The 15,811-nt window shown below is 45.4% G+C and overlaps 1 pseudogene; it reads left to right on the top strand.

Moving 5' to 3' along the window:
* The first annotated feature begins 888 nt into the window (after nucleotides 1–888).
* Nucleotides 889–14,287, top strand: LOC100592753 (annotated as a pseudogene).
* The last annotated feature ends 1,524 nt before the right edge of the window (nucleotides 14,288–15,811 follow it).

Raw genomic sequence — 15,811 nt, 5'->3', positions numbered from 1 at the left:
AATTTCTACACACTTAGTTTCTTAAAATAATGAAAATTTATTCTCTTACAGTTCTGGAGGCCAGAGGCCTTGAGTCAGTTTTACTAGACCAAAATTAAGGTATCAGCAGGGCCATAGTCCCTCCAGAGGCTCTAGGGAGAATCTGGTGGCTGCTAGCAAGCCTTGGCTTGTGGCTGCATCACTCTAAGCTCTGTCTTCTTCTGTCTGTGTCAAATCTCTCTCCACCTTTCTCTTATAAGGACAGTTGTGATTGCATTTAAGGGTCACCCAAATAACCCAGCATAAACTCCCTAATGCTGTAAAATCTATGAATACCCCTTTTTCCAAATAAGGTAATATTTACAGGTTACAGGATCAGGACCAGATACTTCTGGGAATCATTATCCAGGCTGTAATGCCTGGTTCTATGCCCAAATTGGCTCCCCTCATCCACGAGCTCCATGAGTAGCCAGAATCTGTAACAGGGAACATTCTCTGTCCCTCAGCTTCCCTCTGGGCCAACCAGAGCATAACTGGGCTGAGGCCTGGGTAAGCATTCCTCCCTAACACGACATAATGTTTGTCTGAAGGTAATTCTGCCTCTAAATTATTTGGAAATGCTCCTCACATTTCCCCCCTGCCCCAATTTTTAGGATTCAGAGCCAATTTGTAATAAGCAAGAGCAGTTTGACCCAGATTAAAAGATACAATTAGTCTGTCTGCTTGGTAAACCTAAAAAAGTACCACTTATAACAAGTTATTGTGTTTTTGACAAAGGGAGATGTCCTGGCAGAACAATAAAGCCCCCACCACTGAAAAGAGCCTTGTAATTTACTCAAAACACTCAAGTGGGAAGAGAGAGCAGCTCCTTGGAACCTGAGATCGCAGCCTGTCCTGCTCTTGTGGGAAATGGCCCCCAGGAGAGGAGGTGGATTCCATTACTGCCCAGAAGAGAAGAGATTGCCAAGTGAGGGCTGGGGAGCCCACTCCTCCACCTTTCCCTTGGAGCTGCTAAAGGTTGCTTTCCTGGAAGTGGGAGCTCTGTGGGACCAAGTATGTGAGGCCACCCTGGATTATAGATGAAAGTCCCACTGACTCAGGTGGCCAGCTGCCCTGAGCAGCCGAGGATGGGGCCATCTTGGATCATGAGGGCCAGCTAGTCAGTTGTCAGGTCATGTCTGTCCCACTGGGGACATGGGAAAACTCTAGGGGCTGGGAACTGATGGGCCTCTCTCCTTCTTGGCCTCATGTTCCTTTCATTGGCCCTGACCTTGGCCTCAGCCCTAGAGGTGCAGAGCCCCGGGAGCCACGCACAGCAGCTGTGTATTGGGTCCTCACTCTGGGCCAGCGTTGACGGGAGTTCCTTATGTGGATCACCCTGTGTAAGTCTTACAACCAGCGTGGGGCAGGAACTCTTGTTATACTCATTTTATAGATTAAGAAACGGGACTGTTATGGGTTGAACTATGTCCCCCTCAAATTTATATGTTGACTTCCTAGCCCCCAGTATCTCAGAATGTGACCTTATCTGGAGGCAAGGTCTTTACAGAGATACTGAAGTTAAAGTGGGATCATTAGGGTGGGCTGTAATCCAATAAGACTGGAGTCCTGATGAAGAGGGGAAATGTGGAAGCAGACACAAACCTGGGGAGAACACCATGTGGTGATGAAGGCAGGAATCAGGGTGATGCTTCTCCAAGCCAAGGAACGCCAAAGATGGCCAGCCAGCCCTGGGAAGCTGGAGCAGGGGCTGGGAGCAGATCCTCCCTCTCAGCCCCCAGAAGGAGCCAACATTGTAAACACCAGTCTTGGACTTCTTGCCTCTGGAACTGTGAGGCAAAAAACTTCTGTTTTTTAAGCTACTCAAAGTTTGCAGTCTTTTGTTCTGGAATCTCTGGGAAACTAGTGCATGGGGCTAAGAAGGTAACTTCCTGGAGCAGACACGGACACCTGGCTGACCTATGGTTGTTCCCAATACTTTTTTCACTGTTGTCTTCCACTATGAAGACTGAAGAAGCAAAATATCTGTTTTCCCTGTTTCTTTTGATCTGGTCAATGAGATCTAAGCCTGTTGGAAGTCTCTGGGAAAGGTTTTGCTCTCCTGATAAAAAGAGACAGACAAGACATGTCCCACTGCCTTTGCCCCGCCCTAAACCCCTCTTCGGTGCTCATCTGCAGATGCAATGCCTAGCACTACAGAGGCCAGCTTGCAAAATGAAAAGGTCCAAAGAGTTTCAGAGTTGGTGGCCCTTTAGTGGTTGAGCCACTAAAGCTAAACTTCTTGTTTGTATGAAAAATAAACCCTGATTTGTTTTTGTCACTGCAGTCCTATTTTAATGCTACGTACTGCCCAGCACATTCCCAGTTGCTCTAACATCCCAGGCTAGCCAGCTTGTGAGTGACAGGGCTCTGGTGAGACCTAGTTCTCTCTCACTTCAGTGCCTACTGCACAGTGCTGACTGTGGACAGAGCCTGTAGTTTGTTCTCACACTGTTATTAGTTCATTCTCAGACTGTATTAGTTCTCACACTGTATTAGTTCATTCTCACACTGCTATAAAGAAATACCTGAGACTGGGTAATTTACAAACAAAGGAGCTTTAATGGACTTACAGTTCCTCATGGCTGGGGAGGCCTCAGGAAACTCATAATCATGGCAGAAGGGGAAGCAGTCACCTTCTTCACAAGGCAGCAAGAGAGAGAAGAGTGAGCAAAGGAGGAGCTTTCCATACACTTATAAAACCATCAAATCTCATGAGAACTCACTCACTATCATGAGAACAGCATGAGGGAAACTGCCCCCATGATCCAATCACCTCCCTCCCTCTACATGTGGGGGATTACAATTCCAGATGAGATTTAGGTGGGGACACAAAGCCAAACCATATCAGAGCCAGGCCACACTTCCCAGAGCCAAGTAGCTTCTTCATCTCTGTCACTCTGAGGCACTCAGGGAAGAGGCAAGGGCTGTAGCAGCTGCCCAACCCTGTAAACACAGAAGAGGAGACAGAAACCACGAGAACAGAGTGTACGGGGCAGAGCATTGTCGAGAGAGCTGCAAGATGCCTCCCAGAGCCCCATTCATTCTCATCCAGCTTGGCTGTCAGGCTCAGGAGTGAGTGGCCTTGATTTTTAGCTCTTTGGGGGCTGTGCTGGGAGGGGACCAGAGCTTTCTGGTGGAGAGACATTCCAGGGCAGGGCAGCCCAGAGGGAGTGTCTGTGCAGTAGGGGCTGGACTCAGTCTGGGCTTTACTTTTTCCTTGCCTCTGCCTCCTCAACTCCTAATACCACTTCTGCTTCTATGTCTTCTATATTCCTCCACAGTGCCAAGCACAGAGTCTTCCATACAGCAGTAAGTACTCAATAAATGATTGCATTAAACTTATAAAAATGGGGAGCCTGCCTGACTCACGATGACGCTGACTCTGTTCTTCCTAGAACAGATACTGTTCTTTTTGGACCAAATTTTGGCTGGGCTATTCAACTGGATTTTACCCAGAGACCACAATGATTGATTGGTTCAAGAAAAGACATGTGACTTCAACTGAGTCAATAGGAAGTCTTCCCTGGGATTTAAAAAATTCGAGCTGAGAAGGATGCATGCTCTTCTCTGATCATGAGGCTCTAAGAACATAAGGCCACAGCTACTAGAGTTCATGCCCTCTGGAGTATAAAGAAAGACCACGGACAGTATGATGTGCTCCACTCTCACTCACCTGCAAGCCATTCCCCAAACACAGCTGGACTGGAATGATAACAGTGATTGTAAAACTCATTGTTATTTACTCAGCATTTAGGGTCGGTCTGTGCTCAAGATGCTCTCATTCTGGAGCTTAAAGTTGAGCTCTCCCTTCTCTGAACTCTCAGGACACCACATTTGTCCTTCTTTTAGGGCAATTACCACATCCTGTGCTGAATTGTTCATTCACAATCATTTACTGGTACTTACCACATGGAAGCTACTGTACTTGGCACTGGAGAGGAATATGGAAATCTATAACATGGTTTCATGTTAGATTAGGGCAAGAGCATGGATGACTGCTGTTAGTCAGACAAGCTTATGCTGAAACAGTCTGAAACAAACAACCTGAAATTATTAGGCGGTTTTCGCACCCATTGGGAAGGGCTGAGGACTCTGCTTCCCAGGGCCTGTATTCCAGGACCCTAGCTAAAGAAGCAGCAGTGTGTGGCAGCAGGAAAAGACAGCATGGCACACCGAGGCTTGAATCTTCTGCCTGGAGATGATAAGTCACTCATGCTCCCATTTCATTGGCTAAAACAAGTCACCTGGCCGTGCCTGAGCTCAATAGATGAGGTAAGGACAATTCTTCCAAAGGAGAGATACCAAATCTTTGTGAGCACAATACTGTCTACTACACTTTCTTCTCTCGGCAGCTGGGCAGCATCTTACCACTGTAACCTTCCCAGTGGCCACCCTTGCACTTTGCACCTAATGAGTACTATGTTAGTTTGTTCTTGCATTACTGTAAAGGAACACCTGAGGCTGGGTAATTTATAAAGAAAAGTGGTTTATTTGGGCTCACCGTTCTGCAATCTGTACAGGAAGTATAGTGCTGGCATCTGCTTCTGGTGAGGCCTCAGAAAGCTTCCAATCATGGTGAAAGGCAAAGGGAGAGCCAGAGTATCACAGGGTGAGAGGAGGAGCCAGACAGAGGGGGGAGGTGCCACACTCTTTTAAACAACTAGATCTTGTGTGAACTCAGAGCCAGAACTCACTCATTATCTGAGGACAGCACCCAAATTCATGAGGGATTTGTCCCCATGACCCAAACACTTAGCATGAGACCCACCTCCAACACTGGGGATTACATTTGAACGTGAGATCTGGTGGGGAAAAAACATCCAAACCACATCAAACACTGAAGGATTATGTGCCCTCTTTCCTTTGTACCACTTATCGCAATTGTAATAAACACTCAGGCCACTGTATGTTTAATGTCTGTCTCACCCACTGGACTATAAATGGCCTCAGGGAAGGTCAATGTCTGTCTGCTGCTAAAGTAATTTAACCATATTTAAACAAAGTACTGCTTAATTGTTGTAACCCAGCACTTAGTATCTGATGCATACTAATACCAATGAATGATTGTTCACAAATATATGAATGAATAGAGAAAGAACCCATGAAGGCATTGGCACCTGCTTCATTCCTTTGCTATTCCAGCTGTGGCATATGCCAGGTCCTGTTTCAGGTCCAGAGATGGAGAAGTGATTTGCGCCCCACTGTCCCATCCTCCTGGAGCTGGTGGCTTGCTCAGGATCAAATCCAGCCTGCACCTCATGTCACCAAATGAAATTGTCAATAATGAGCTGCTTTTGGCCAATAAAAATGGCAATTTCATATGGTTCATCCCAATCCGAAACAGATGACAGCTCTGTTTGAAGCTGGGAGCCCACCTATTATTCAGTGTTTCCCTATCTACACAGCATCCTCCTAGCCCCCAGTGCACATTCATAGAATTCTAGAATATAAAAATCTCTGGACAAAATATCCTCCAAGTCCTAAAATTCTATATCCCTGAATCAAGCTGTCATGCAGGACTCTCAGGCACTATAATACATGGACTAGAACATCTGAGGGCAAGTCCTCTTCCGCCAAAGCTGATCTTGGCACCTGATGCATCTGGGAGCCCCAAAGGGGGTCCCAGGCCCCAGGGCCTGCACATGCTGCCGCACGCGGTGTCTTCTACGGGGCCTGTGCCTGTGGCATTGATCCCTCTGCTAACTAGATGAGAAATTGCAGCAGGCTTTCCTTGCATGGCTTTTCCATGCATCTTTGTCAATGCCGGTTTACATTCTGGGATTGAACTAATTTGTTTCCGTTTGCTCCCGGCTGCAGGCTTCAGGCAGCTCAGCTTTGTTGTCCTGGGTTTGCAACTTGCCAGCCTCCCTCCTCTTGCCTTTCCCCTCCCTAGCTAACCACATCTGAGGGCAAAAAGGATTAGCAAGCTCAGTGTGATGTGATTCTGGCACTTGTAGCCTGGATTCTTCTGCTACCGCAGAGAGCTGGGGGTGGGGAGAGTGATGACTTAGTTGCCGCATGGAAGAAAGAGGTGGGGAGAATGAACCTTCAGTGCCCACTTGAGTGCTGCACAGCTGGGAACATCCCCACTCTGACAGCTGGCAAATACAAATGACCACAGCGATGATGCTGATTGCAGTTAATGTTTTCTGAGAATTAGGTGCTAGCCCTATGCTAATTCCTTTTCATGCATTTCAGACAGTCCTTTCCATAATCTCTCTCAATGACAAGAACTGTTGTTTTGTCCATTTTGTGGATGAAGAAACCAGAACCCAAAAGGGGAACTAATTCATCCAAGATCACTCGCTAGGATTCAAGCTTTAGTACCTGGTGTGTCTGAATCAAGAATTCGCATCCTTACAACTGCTCCATATCCTACTACTCCCCAAATCTTGATGCTTACAGGTATCTACTGAACAATAAACATCTTCCCTGAGCCTGAAAATGGTGGAGGTGAGATGTGAATTTTTGGAAATTGGAGCGGAGAGACACCTTTGGGGGGATAAAAGACGGCATTTGAGACACTTGCATTCCTCCAGCTGTCCCCCTATGGCATGTTTTAATTTTAAAGTGACAAATGAGGAAGACGCTTCCTCAGGGGTTCCTCAAAGGCCTGGATATTGGCCAACAAGAGAGCCAATTTTCTCACTGACATTCTTCTTCTTAATAGAGTAAGTCATTTCAGCTGTAAAAATATTTATTTTTAACCCCATATGGGACTGTCTACAAACTATTTTCATGTTGAGTATAAAACAGTCAAACCTGTAACTATTTTCTTTTTTTCAGAATTGGCCTGTAAAACATCTGCTAATTATTTTCCAAAGCTGAATCTATGCAAACTCTACAATCCAACAATTCCACTCCCGGTGTTACCAGTGGAGGGTCTTGACTACAAGTCATCCAAATTCTTGGCGTTTTGAACAAAAAATTGGACAAAACGCACAAAGAAAGCAATGAAGGAATGAAGCAACGAAAGCACAGATATATGTACACAAAAATTCACTCCACAGAGTAGGAGCTGGTTCGAGCAAGTGGTTCAAGAGCGTTGGTTACAGAATTTTCTGGAGTTTAAATATCCACCAGAGTTTCCCATTGGTTACTTGGTTACACCCTATGTAAATGAAGACGTGGCCTGCAACCAGTCTGATTGGTCACAGGAGGCGACCAATCAGAGGGTGAAGTGAAGTTACAAAGTTAAACATGAAGACCTGGCCCCATGACCAGCCTGATTGGTTGCGGGAGGTGACCAATTACAGGTACTTTTCATTTTTCATCTGCAAGGCAGTGCAAAGGGAGTAGCCTCTTATTCTTTTGTTACTTGGGTATAGAAAGGTGGGCTTTTCCTTTGGATCCAGTTCTAGGAAGTCAGCACAAATCAGCCTTAGTTTCCCTGTCTCCAGACTCTATTCTGCTTCACTGGCTAAATACCAAATAGAAATGAGCATGTGTTCATCTAAGAGAGACTTTCAGAGCAGTGTTTACAGCCCCAAATTAGAAACAATGCAAAGGCCCTGGGCTGGGAAGTGAATTATGGTAGAGTCACATGGTGGACTACTGTGCTGCAATGAGAAGGAGCAATCTTCAGACCAATCCAGGGACATGGAAGGATCTCACACCCATTATGTTGACTGAGCAGAAAGAGTAGGACAAAGTACGACATCCATACATCCTGTATAATTTGATGCTTATGATGTTTAAAAACAGGCTAACTCTAACCCTAACCCTCGGCTCACTGATGCTTTTTGTTTGTTTGTTTATTTGAGACAGGGTTTTGCTCTGTCGCCCAGGCTGGAGTGCTATGGTGCAATCTTGGCTCACTATAACCTCTGCCTCCCAAGCTCAGGTGATCCTCCCACCTCAACCTCCCAAGTAGATAGGACTACAGGCATGTACCATCGTGTCCAGCTAATTTTTTTTTGTTTTTAGTAGCGATGGAGTTTGGTCATGTTGCCCAGACTACTAATGTGTTTTTAATTATCTTTCTCTTCCCTGCCTTGCCTCCCCATCCCTCTTCCTCACCTGTGCTTCCTAGAATGACCTCCCAGGTAATATCCCTGCACCAGCTCTTGTCTCAGAGTCTGCTTGAGGGGACTTGGGAACTGAGACAGTGCACAATTTATGTCTTTGTTATGTCAGGGATTCATCGTTTGGCTCCATCTAGCACCTCCATGAGCCTGGGGACTTTGTCTTGTTCACTGATGTGTCCCAAGTGCCTGGAACAGTGCCAGGCAGATTATTGACACTCAATAAGTACTTTTTAGATATTGAAGAAAATATGCAGACATAGCCAGGAGGCCAATATCTAGAAAGCATCAAGCTGCCCAGAAGCTGTTTCACTCAAAAGGGAACAAGGTCATGTTGATGGAGGCCTGTGGTGTGTATGTGAGTGTGTATATGTATGTGTATGTGTATATGTATATATATATATATATATATATATATATATATATATATATTCTGATTTCACAATAGCTCTTACAATAGTTATTGTCTTAACAAAACAGACAGGGTAACTGCTTAGTTCTTTGCTATGTTGAAGCTTAGTAGAGGCAGAGCATGTCTGTTTTATTTCTGCTATAGCCCCAGTGCTTAGCACCTAGTCAGGCCATAGTAGGGGCTCAACAGATATTTGCTGAGTAAATAAATGAGTGAGTTCAAACATCTTGCCCAAAGTCATGGCTGGGAAGTGTTGGAGCTTAGATTTGCACCTAGTTTCGTGTGAGTTCAAAGCCCAAGTTCTCTGGCTATTCCAGGCTGCTGCTCCAGTGTGGATACACACAGACTCTTTAACTGCTGTCCTTGTCCCCACAGGCTTTCTGATGAGCTATTCAGATGAAAATGACTATTATTTAAAAATACAAAAGAGAAATCTTCAATGACTGGGTTTTATAAAGAAAACCTTATAAAGTTACATATAGATATATATGTATAATATATATGTTATATAAGGTTTTATAAAGAAAGCGTTATAAAGACAACTTCTTGGTGTAGGGTGGGCCCAGCCAGAATGTGGCCAAAGCGTGGACCCCATGACTCTCTCGCCCTTTGTCTTTAAACTCCTGATGGGTATCAGTGAAACTCACCAAACCGTTTACCTGGATCAACAGACAAAGAAAATGGTGCCTAACTAGGTGATCTGCAGTCCAGCTTTGCATTCTGGTTTAAAACCACAGACTAAAACAAATGGGACTTAAGAAGGATGGGCAGGCTGGGCACAGTGGTTCATACCTGTAATCCCAGCACTTTGGGAGGCTGAGGCAAGTGGATCGCCTGAGGTCAGGAGTTCGAGACCAGCCTGGCCAACATGGTGAAACCCCGTCTCTACTAAAAATATAAAAAAATTAGCCGAGCATGGTGGTGGGTGCCTGTAACCCTAGCTACTTGGGAAGCTGAGGCAGGAGAATTGCTTGAACCCAGGAGGCAGACATTGCAGTGAGCTGAGATCACGCCACTGCACTCCAGCCTGGGTGGGTGACCAAGCTAAAAAAAAAAAAAGAAAGAAGAATGGACAGAGGACAGTGATGGGGATCTCACTGTCCAGAGACATCTCTCTAGTTCTCTATGCTGACTTGACTCTGTTCCAAACTCCCTCAATTGTTCAAAGAGTTGGGCAATAACAGATGTGAGTGGGCACTGGCCACCCATGGCTTGTCTTCTCCAGAGTCAGTAAATGCACCTGACACAATTGGCTGTGACCTATGAGTGTGGTGTCATATAGGTAGGAAAGAGTTTCTTTCCTAGGGCTGTGAGCAGAGCCAGCTAGTGCTAGGGGACTAAGCTGAGTGTAGCAGGATGTTGGATGACACCTTCAAATTAGGTTATCGTGTTCGGATATGGTTTTATAGGTTTATACGGTCAGAATAACATCCCTGGGAGTGACAGACCTCATGGAGGCGATGAGAAGTGTTTTGAGGGAAGGTGAGATTAGAAGTGGGGAAGACAATTAAAAATTAGGTGATAAAACAAAAGTGCCTAAGAGGAGGGATCAAGATGTTAAGCAGATGTGTTGGGAAATGAAGGAAGTATGAGTGGGAGGGCAGATCTGTCTGAGAGAACCCCATGAGCAGATGAGGAGATGGCCTAAGCCCATGGGGAAGCAGGTGAGAGGTCCTGAGAACCCCTCAGCTACTGCATATTCTCAGTCTTTGCCCACCGGGTGATGTTTTCTCCTCTCAGGTGAACGCTGCATGCTGGACCGCCCTCTCTGGCCTGATTTGTTGCAAAGGCCCCTGTCCTGAGATGGGCTCCCTTTACATCCTGATTCCCATCAGAGCTTCCCATCCCCTCTGCATCTTACTTGCTGTGTCACTCAGGGTCTGCTCCACTGAGGTGACACTTACACCTAGGGAGGGCCCAGGGAACTTGAAATCAGCCAAGAAGCCAGAAAAGTCATGGATCAGCCAGCTGTTTTCCTCTGCTGTCTCGTTTAGCTGAATTCAAGAGTCCATCTGAGGAAGGGAATTGGAACCTTGGAAGGGAACACCCCATGCTTCTCCCATCTCCAACTGGTCAGGGATGCACCAGTGCACTCCACTCCCAATCCTATACAGACACATAAGGGACTCTATCACCCAAACCCACTCGGCATATTGTATACGCACACATGCTCACATATTGCACTAGCATCTTCAGCTCCACCCTGCTTTCTGTGCTGGGAGGCTCAGCTGTGTCAACTAAATCCATGGGTACCTTTGCCTTCTGGCTTCCAGATTGGTTTGGACAATTAGAAACTGGAAAGACTCAGATGGTTCCCAAAATTCTGCAAATCAGCAGAAGTAGGGTGCCTGGAGTCAGAAGTGATTCTAAAAATCAGAGGACTCAAGGCCGGGCACGGTGGCTCATGCCTGTAATCCCAGCACTTTGGGAGGCCGAGGCGGGTGGATCACGAGGTCAGGAGATCGAGACCATCCTGGCTAACATGGTGAAACCCCATCTCTATTAAAAATACAAAAAATTAGCCGGGCGAGGTGGCGGGCGCCTGTAGTCCCAGCTACGCGGGAGGCTGAGGCAGGAGAATGGCGTGAACCTCGGGGGGCAGAGCTTGCAGTGAGCCGAGATCGCGCCACTGCACTCCAGCCTGGGTGAAAGAGCAAGACTCCTTCTCAAAAAAAAAAAAAAAAAAAAAAAAAAAAAAAAAAAAAAAAAAAAATCAGAGGACTCTTGAAGGTCACAGACATTCCATAGCCTAACCCACTCTTAGTTAGATTATAAGAAGCAGAGGGACCCTACTGATATCTGTACTGAAATTTTAACCACCCATCAATCTATCTATATAGTAAAAGTGGCCAAGACATACTTCGGATACTTCCTTTTTAGGTTTATGTCTATTCATCAGAAACAAAGAAAAAATTATATCAAGGGTAGATATACAGGGAACAGCTACATTATTTATTGAAAGTGTGTGTGTGTGTGTGTGTGTCTGGGTGGTAACTACCTGGTTGTCTCCTTTTACTACTTCCCTAAGTCACTAGACGGTGAACTTCCTTCAGCTGGACAAGGCTGTCCCTGCACAGAGCTGTCGACCAACAGTCATGTGCTCATGAGTAACACTGTTGTCAGCAACAGCTCATTCCTATTACTCCAGGTAATAACTAGGATAATGGAGGACACAGAGCATTATAATGCTTTGGAATATTATAAGAAAAAATTTCTATGGAGAGAGACTTGCCTATCATCCTTATGCTGATAATTGACTCTCCCCTGGCCCTTACATTTACATGAACACTACATGTTCATGGCTATAGTTGTCCAGACATTTACTGCATTGTCTGACCCAGAAGCAACTGGAGCACTGGAAGCAACTACACAGAAAAAGAGACAGTAGCTTTTGTTGAGCCCTACTCTGCGCCAAGATTAAAGTTCGGACAATTAGGTTTTTTTTTTAAATCTTCATAATGACCCATTTGTGGAATAGGCCTTGACAGAATTTCCATCTTACAGCAGAGAAACTGAGGTTCAGAGAGGTTATGCAATTTGCCTAAGGTGCCCCAAGTTAGGCCAGCACTGGAGTGCACCAAGGCCCCTGGAAATCTCTGCTGCTGTCAGACATTGGTGCTAGTGGCTGATGACAACAGCAGGAATTGATAGGAATGTTTAGTAACAGAAATGAGGACAGTTTGTCCTGTGATGTAGAGAAATAGTTTTCTCCAACCCCAATTGAAAACTTTGTCAACAGCTTAGTAAAATCTGGCTAATGTTTGACTCCTGTCTTAGGGATTTCCAGAGAAATGGAACCAGTACAGGAACTGGCTCATATGATTACAGAGGCTGGGAAGTCCCACAGCCTGCCCTCTGCTCCACTGGCAAGCTGGAGAAGCAGGAAACTTCTTGGTGCAGTTTGCCCTAGTCTGCAAGCTTCAGAAACAAGGGTGGGAGTAGGGAGGGGCTGACAGTGTCAGTTCCCATTTGAGTGGGACCCAGAACCAGAGGTGCTGACCTCTGAGGGCAAGAGAAGTTGGGTGTCCCAGCTCAAGCAGAGAGCAAACTCACCTTTCCTCTGCTTTTTTGTTCTCTCTGGGCCCTCGATGAATTGGGTGATGCACACCTGCATTGGTGAAGGCCATCTGCTTTACTCTGTCCACCAACCCAAATGCAGATCTCTTCCAGAAACACCCGCACAGATATTAAGGGATGCCCAGAAATAATGTTTCATCAGCTATGTGGGCATCCCTTAGCCCAGTCAAGTTGACATAAAATAAACCATCACAACCCCCAAATCACAGTGAAATAATGTGAGACCCAGATAAAAATATGCAGTTAATTTAAAAAAAATTGAATTGCTGACTGCTACAGCCAGTGGAAGCCTCATGGGTCCCTGTGCTGTGTATTTGCTTGCTCCTCAGCCCTGGGATGAACAGCCAGAAGACACTCTACTGCTTCCTCTCTCCCCGTCTGGCTGGGAAGTCTCTTTCCCACAGTCTCAAGCCAGCTGACATGGGGACTGGAAAGGCAGCTGTAGCTTAGGAGAACTAAGATGCAGAGGCCCACCCCATCAAGACAGCCAGGGCCAGGCAGGTTGAGTGCAGCCTGCTGTCCTCCTCACTCCTGAGCAGTGAGCAGTGGGTTCACATCTAAAGGAGGAAGACCAGGGCTCTTCCCAGACTCATGGCCCAACACAGACTCATGGTCCACAACTACCCATGGGTTTTGGTGAGAGTTGGAAGAAGTACCTCAGTGCAGTTCAGGAAACAGTATTTTATAAAGGTAATGGTATTTGTGCAGAATAAAGCAGACATTACATTGTTTATTCACCCCCACACCAAGTTTTCACCTAGACCCATATGTGTGACATAAGAGATGTGAAGGTTCTCATTCCGAGACAGGATCCATATCATGGACCCAGTCAAGCTTACAGGCTCTGCTTTCATGTGCAAAGACCTGTTCCACCTCCGCCCAGCTCAGAAAATGTTTAAAAATTGTTGTCTGCAGACATAGATGGTTTTGCTCACCCTCAGCATGGAGATTTATCTGGGTGGGCCAAACAAGGGGTTCTTTTACTCAATGCTGTCTCACTATTCTGGACCATCAAGCCAGTTCTCATAAGGAGAGAGGCTGGGAGCAACTCACTGACGCAGTTGTGTCCTGGCTACAACAGAACTCGAACCGGCTTGTCTTCTTGCTCTGGGGCTCTTATGCTCAGAAGAAGGGCAGTGCCATGGATAGGAAACAGCACCACATTCTGCAGCTAGCTCATCCCTCCCTGTGGTCTATTGTCTGCATATAGAGGTTCTTTGGATGTAGACATTTTTCTTTCTTTCTTTCTCTTTCTTTCTTTCTTTCTTTCTTTCTTTCTTTCTTTCTTTCTTTCTTTCTTTCTTTCTTTTTCTTTCTTTCTTTCTTTTTTCCTTTCTTCTTTCTTTCTTTCTTTCTTCTTTTTTTCTTTCTTTCTTTCTTTCTTTTTTTTTGAAATGGAGTCTTGCTGTTTCACCCAGACTGAAGTGCAGTGGCACAATCTCAGCTCACTGCAACCTCCACCTCCCGGGTTCTAATGATTCTCCTGCCTCAGCCTCCTGATTAGCTGGGATTACAGGTGTGCACCACCATGCCCAGCTAATTTTTTGTATTTTTAGTAGAGACCTGGGTTTCACCATGATGACCAAGCTGGTTTTGAACTCCTGACCTCAAGTGATCCACCCACGTTCGTCTCCCAAAGTGCTAGGATTACAGGTGTGAGCCACCACACCCAACTGGATGTAGACACTTTTCTAAAACCAATGAGCTGCTACCCAAGTCCAGCAAGAAGTCCATCAACTGGAAGGAGCTGTGAACCTCAACTTAAGGGGTGGCCTTTCTCCATTGGTGGTTTTTGAGAAACTGCTGTTGAAGTATTTGCCAGTTATGAAGGTGAATGGAAAATTTCCCCATTAATTCCTAAGTACTCTGCATAAGGGGGCAAAGCTTCCATAAACCATCCTTGAACCAGGATGCCCAGAAATGGCAGCTTTATCCAGACAGACACAGCAAAGACAACTCTTTGGCCAAATGTCTTTCTCTGCACCATGGCTTTGGCCTAAAATATGCAAGCTTCTCAGAAGACAGATGATGTCAAATACTCACTCGGCTCTCCTCACCTCCCTTACCTTTATGTTTAAATGTTGGAAAGGTGCACCTTTTTGGTACAGCTGTAGTTTGGTGCATGCTGTTCCTTGGTTTTGCCTGGTGGGTTAGACTTTCAGTAATAAGGTGTTGGGGTGATTTTGCTGAAAAAGGGATCCCCTGGGCCCAACCCGGCAGGCATTCCAGTTGCAGCCAGATACACTGTCCCCTTGATCTTTCAAGGATCCCTCAGGCTTCTCCTTGAAGGAAGCAGGAGAATGTTTTTTGCGTTTCTAGAACTCTGGCCCAGAAGTTAGGGATCAATTTTCTGATTGTAGTAGAAGTGAAGGTTCCTAAGGAATAGTCCTGAGTGTGAGCCTTAAGAGATAGGGGGCGAGAGAAGTGGGCTGGGTGTTGTCCATCCTGTTATTCTTTGCGTGTTTCATGGAATCTGAACAAGGACAAGGAAAAAAGGGATTTTTTTTTTTTAACGGAGGAAGGATGATTTTCGCCTAGGGTTATTCTAAGTTGGGGTTTTTAAGGCAGCACAGACTGCCAAATGCTGTTTTTTGTGGACTGCAATCACTTTGGGATATTTTTTCTGCCACACTGAGAAGTTTTAGTTTTTAAAACAATGCTTATGCAGATAATGTATTTTTTCTTAATGCTTTTTTTAAGAGACAGTCTTCATTGGGTTTGCACCTCCCACCCTTGATCTTGTTAGAGATGTTATTTTTGCTGTTCTCCAGGTGAAAGCGTTAACCTTGCACAAGTTTGGTAATAGAAGATTGTTGAAGTTTCAAAAAAATTTTTTGATAGTGCTGTTCCTCTGCTCAAAGCCATCAATAGTTTTTTATGACATGTGTTGATTTCCTATCGCTGCTGTCACAAATGACCACAAACTTAGTTTAACGCAACACAAATTTATTATCTTACAGTTCTGGAGTCAGAAGTCTGACCTGGTCTCAGTGGGCTATAAACTAGATGTCCTCGGGGCTTCATTTCTTTCTGGAGGATCTATAGGAGAAAGCGGTTTCCTTCCTTTTCCAAGGGTTCAATTCCATGGAACAGAAGTGATGTCATTTTGTCAGGCAAACATCTAACTTTCTAAATTGACGGAACTCAACCTAACTATACCTAACTACTACATTATGTCATACATGTTTTTTAACATACATGTTTGGCTTTGTTTCTTTCTTATTATACTTGGTTGTATTTTCAGCTTCTAGAGGACACCCTCTTCCTTGGCTCTGTT

Source organism: Nomascus leucogenys, chromosome 2 (genome assembly GCF_006542625.1).
Source record: "Nomascus leucogenys isolate Asia chromosome 2, Asia_NLE_v1, whole genome shotgun sequence".
In the NCBI taxonomy this organism is placed as follows: Eukaryota; Metazoa; Chordata; class Mammalia; order Primates; family Hylobatidae; genus Nomascus; species Nomascus leucogenys.
Note: the sequence above shows the minus strand (reverse complement) of the source record. Positions and strands in the feature narration are given on the sequence as shown.